Source organism: Gallinula chloropus, assembly GCF_964237585.1.
Source record: "Gallinula chloropus genome assembly, chromosome: 5".
Taxonomy (NCBI): domain Eukaryota; kingdom Metazoa; phylum Chordata; class Aves; order Gruiformes; family Rallidae; genus Gallinula; species Gallinula chloropus.
The window spans coordinates 72763330-72769333 of NC_140090.1; positions in this window are offsets into that span (position 1 = coordinate 72763330).

Here is a 6004-nt window from a genome sequence, read left to right on the forward strand (position 1 = left end):
AACATAACTGTGTGTGTTGAAGTTACAGCTTACTTACCTGATATTATTCTTTTTGGGATCAGATGTGATTTTATGTTGACCAAGTTACATCACAATATTTACCATGCCCACACCTGCGAACCAAAATAATTTGGAAGTCTTCCAGTTCCCTTCTCACACAGCTTTTCAGCTTATCCCAGGTTGCCATTCTGTTTATGCAAGTGACCTGTTTGGGGTCACAGTGACCAAGCTGTCTCCTCCTTATTTAACATGGAGCACAGTACCAGTTGCTGTCTCTTTGTGTTCATCTACTACAAGAGTCACCATATTGTGTACTTTCTAGACAGTCCTAGTTGCCTTCATTCCATCTGAAGCCATGCTAGTGCCCTTGTTTCACTTTGGCAAGAAGAAAAGTGCATGACCTGCTCCTGATCCAGCACCGACAATACATTGCTTAAGGCCCTCCTGAAATAAGTTCTGGGAGGTACTGAAAGCAGGACATCCCTGAACCACACAACAACATGAAGACTTGGCAACTACAGAACAAATCATTCATCCAAGAGCCACTTGAATCTAAAGATCTGGACAGGGCTGCAACATGGATCATGTGTATACAGCCAATAGACACTGTGCACTTAGAGACCATACTAGAGGTCCCTGAGAAGAATGAGGCCATGTGTTCCAAGAGACCTGTCAGACTGCTAGAAGCCCTTTATTTCAGATAAAACTTACTTAATTTCAAGATATATAAAGTATGTTTGTTTCTTTTCACAGCAATACTGATTATTTTCTTGGCTGGAAGTTGGCAAACACGTTTTTGAAGTTCTCCTGCTTCTCCCAAGTTACAGCATGCTCAAGAAGAGAAGCACAGTAAGCCACAATTCCCTATACAGTTGGTGTCCTTCCCAGCAACATCCCAGCTACTGCCCTCACATCCACTGTGCACCAGTTCTGCTGGAGTCTATTCAAGATTTCCCTGTTTCCCGAGCATCTCAAAACTGTGTTCTACACCACTCTAGAATAAAACTGAGTTGCTAATAGAAAAGAGAGTTTATTGAAAAACAAGCATTGTATGGTCTCATTACAAAGTACAGCATTGCATTTTGATCATGCAGGGAATTAAATCACAAAACCAGTGCAAGTTTGTTATCTTGACAAATCTTAGCAAGACATTTTCTCTTCACTTAAAAGCTCATTGTGGCTTTTTTCCTCCTTTAGTAAGGCCCATAAAGGCTTTTTGATATCAATGAAAATCTTAAAAGGCTTTACTTAACAGTAGAACCTTAATCAATGTGGTTTAAAGGTACTGCAGTTACAAGGACTCTGTACCTTGAAAGTGCAAATTAGTAGGAAGAAACATTGTCATGTCTCCAACCTCCTTAAATTCACTGAATTAACTGCACAGAAGCAGTCTTGGTGCATGTGTGTATCCTGAATTTGAATCTAAAAAGCAGAGATTAGTTATACAGAGTAACCTCCTAACCAGACATTCAAGTCGGGACTGCCTTCTGTCACTCCTGAATTGGTGGCTGTGCCCCTCCAGCCACGTGAACAGCAGGAAGCCAGACACCACAGATTATGGCAATCCTATCTTCCTTCCATTTGCAAAAACCAAGGTGCTGTTTCACTACAGGCGTTATTCACTGTTAAAACTGCCTGTAGAGAATGAAACACTAGCCCAGCCTCATCACCACCTCGTCTGAACCACAAGTTTCATTCGTTATCTGGTCTTGGGCATTTTGTCTCATACAGCCTCTCCATGCTAACCAAATACAGCATAGTAGCAAATCCAGCTTGCAAAAAACGTCAAAATAAAGCTGGGAAAAAGATTTAGCAACACCAGGATCTCCCAAGACTTGAAGAAAAAAGTCTAAGGGACTGTCTTCCAAACCCATAAAGCAGCTTTTCACGTTTTTGCTGTTCTGGAAACCAACCAACAACTGTCTACTTTTCATGACTAAAAGGATTTGTGCTGACAGTTTCCCTTTGTTGCCAGTGTCAGGAAAACTTGTGAGTGTGGGTATTTTTCAAATGCTTCTAATAGAGTGAAAGAAAACAAGGGAGTAGAAAGACATGGAAAAAAAGAATCAACAGGCCAAGAAGGCATTGCTGTTGCAGAGCAGAGAAAGAACTGGTGAGGATGTGCTACAGTGTAAGCTGAACGCTTGAAGAAATGTGTGCAAAGCATGCACAGCACAGCCCCTGTGCATAGAATGAGACCTCCAGTGGCCAAATATTCCATTTATCATGTCTAATAACCTAAAAATGACCTAGGCTTAAAACCTGTAAAACATGGCATGAGCAACAGACCATTCCTGCCTGATTACAGAGAAATCCCACCCAAACACATGCACCAAGTTGACCGAGATGCATTGTTCTACTGAATTTCATAAAGCTGCAGTGTACCAAATTACACTACACAGACCCCTTACTCCCCACAGCCTACCAAACCCAGTCATCCTTTCTTGCAAAGCTATCTACAAATTCTAACCACGGTCATTTAGGAGGGAACACCTAGTCGCTCAAATCCCCCATCCTGAATGTATCCCCACACCTGCCTCCCAGGTCTCAGCAAAGCCCCGTCCTTGTTTTCACAGATGCTGTGCAGAACACAGCACACAGTTATTATTCCAGACAGGTACTATTTAGTTGCCTCAAGCCTTCTAGTTTGTACCTGCCTTCTACCTTTCAATTTCCCAAAGGCACGCTCCATTGTCATCCTGCAGCTGCTTACATGGTAGTTAAACACTTATTTTCTGCAATGTAAATATCCAGTCAAAGGCTTCACCGTAAATGTTTTTAGGGGGTAGATTGAGTCTCCTGGGATAACAAAAGGAATGCTGATGCTATAGGTATCACACTGCTGGCTCTTCTCTTTGCCCAGTAATGCATACGGCCAGCTGTGTGATATTATACATGAGAATTTTTTTCCTTCCTGCCTCTTCCCCAGGTAGCAATCACTCTATGCCCTGAAGCAAGATACTTCCTTCTACTACCCTTTTAATTTCTCCCTTACTCATTACTGAAAATAAGCAAGATTTTCTGAAAAATCTAGCACCTGCATTAAAACCAGTTAATCTAAAGTGTAGTTGAGAAAGGTATTGCAGCACACTGAGGAATGAACCTCTCTCTTTGTGAATGCCAGCAACCAATGTGAAATATAAAACAGGAATGGGGGCTTCATGAACAGTTTGAGTCAGAAATTCCCCATACACAAACCTATTAGTAAACTCTTGAAAATTGGCAAGCATTATCATACAAAATACCACTTTTTTAATAGCAATACAATGATTATTAGAAAAAAAAGACATATCTAGGAGTGCTAATTTGGCTATGGGGACCAGATGGCAATGGATAGACGTTTTCTTCAAGATATAGAAGGTCACAGATGGCAAATAGCTTCTGGATTTTCTATGTAACCCCCAAACATATCATCAGGAAAGCACATCTGGATACCCTGAAGTTCAGCTGCCACTGCCAGGCATCGCTGGTGATGGCAGTCTCCCTCATGTTCTTGCCACACATTTACTTGAAGATTTTCAGTGTCTCTGTTGTCCATAATAATCCATTAGAAATTTGGAAGTGGGGCTGTCTTCTTGAAAAGAAGCAGCTAACAGATGGCATGAGAGCAACCATGGGATTCTGCTGTTAGTTTGATTTGCAGGAGAAAACTTTGGCCGTGTATCCAACCAGGAGCTACAGGCATAATCCCACGAAGCAGAGAACGGCCCCAGCAGCAGCACACGGGCCACACGGCAAGAGCCACTGCGCCGTTCAGCTGCTCCTCCACCACATCGAAGCAGTGACCTGTCGTGAAGCAAAAGGCTGTTTGTTACCATGCCTGTGTTTTGTGCCAATTACGAGGCAGTTACACTGAAAAATGTCGCTTTGATGTAAATCTCTTCAGGTAGTGAATGTTAAACACCACGCACTGCTGAGAAGGTGTATGATTTTGCAGGATCGGAGCCCCCATCCAGGAGCAATTAGCAAGACTGTGCCAATCTTCAGCCCGTGTACTGGACTGCTGGGCCTGGTGCAATGGGTGCACAGCAGGATATCGTAATTAGCGGAGATGCAACACACCGAATAATTGGAAAGATAAGGAAACGCCACTGAAGTTTATGTAAGGGAAAAAGATTCCTCAGATCTAGACAATCTTGTGTCACCATAAAACTTAAGGCTCTTCTTTCGCAGGGGTGTGACAGAGCACAGCTATTCAAAAGCCGCAATTTCCTTTTAGCTGCGACCAAGCCGTTACACCCGCAGAAGCGAGAAGGGCCCGGAGGCAGCACCCGAGGCCCTCCGCCGGGGAAGCGGGCTGGGGAGCGGGCCGGGAGGAGCCCTCGCTTCCCCCTGCCCCACACCCACCCCACCCCACCACCGCAGAGGAAGAGGCCGAGGCCCCACCACCCCGAGAGACAGGCCCTCAGTCCCGCCGCAGTTAGCTGAAGGCCGGGCCCGCCGGGAAAAACCCGAGTCGGCGGGGATCGCCCCGCCCCACTACCGGCTGGGGGGACACCTTTCCTTTCACTTTCTCTTCTGCCTCGCTGGAGTCCACCGCCAAGGCAAGCCCCGGCCCTTTCCTAATCATTCCCCCCTCCTCCGCGTCACGCCAGCCACCCACCCCGCTCGCTTCAGAGAACCCGCTCCGCTTCCCTGCACTGGAGGCCCGGTCCGCTGCCTCCTGCTTCCCCCCAACAGCCGGCTGCCGCCTTCCCGCTCCCCCGCACCTTCTCTCTGTCCCCTTGCCTGTCCCCACTGGCGGCATCCCGGGGCCCGGCCCGCTGCTCCTACCTGACGCCCGCGGCAGAGGGGTGGGAGGAAGCGGCTCTTCCTCAGCACTGGATATTTGGGCCCTTCGGGTGGCAGCGCTGGCTACAGAACCCTTTCCTGCGGGCGGGCACAAGTCCTTGCAGCGGGGTTTGGATGGGTGTTGGAGGTAGCGTTGGTGGTGCTGGTTTCCTCCGGCCGGGGCTGCGCCTTCCTTGGTGTGGGGCTGCTTCCCGGCGGTGGCCACCTCCGTGCCCACCTGCGGCCTGCATGCACTCTGGGTCTTGCTTGTTTTAAACGGCTAACATGTATTTGTCAAACCTGAATGTAGACCTCAGCTTTTGAGAACTGCCCGTGGTCTGAGGGGGCTCAAAACCCTCAGTGAGTGTCCTGGACATGGGCTGAGGTGGCACTGGCCGCCATGCAGGTGCAGGGCCCAACTGGCGCCCTTTGAGCTGCTGCAAGGTCACCAGAGTGGTTTTCAATCTGGGTGTAAATGCATACTTTTCTCAGTAAATGTATTGTAAAAGCAAGTTTAATCTGCCTAAATACGGGGAACAGAAGGAATCGCTGCTGCTTTTCCGCATTGAAACTTGGCATGTGACTTGGACAAGGCGGCTCTGTGGCCCATGGCGGATGAGGGTGAGCACGGTTTATGTTCTATAGGTTTTAATGTCCCATACGGCCTTCTCCACTGCTCTCCTCACCCTGTGCTGAGCTGGTGCAGATCATTGTGCTATCAGAATTATTCCTTTCTTCTTGTCATTTTCTGCTGGCTTAATGATCTAAATAAACTTACTGAGTAGGTAACTAAGTACATGGAAGAAGAGGAGAAAAAGGCCATTTTTTCATCAGGAAAAGGTCATTAGATCAGCTCAGCCTTGTTGTCTAGCAGTATCCCATGTCACTTTTGAGATGAGTGAAGATATTCCAAGCTTACATTGGAGTAAGTGGAAAAAATGTCTGAAATACAGCAATGTGTGGAAGCGGCGTCTCTGTGTAATGAAAATACCTTTTAATTTCTAAGAAACACTCCACAAATGTTTGTTTGTTGATTTGTTTTGGGTTTTTTCCTAACAACTGTATGCATGTATTAATCATTCTAAGAATATTGAAAACCAGAGAAATTAAAACCTAAGATCACATCTGTAGAAAATAATACAGGTTTTTTTTTCAGTTATGCACATTTGATGGTTTATATGCAAATGAAAACACAGGAGCTTTCTGGTTGTTGATTAGTACTGGATAGCATTGC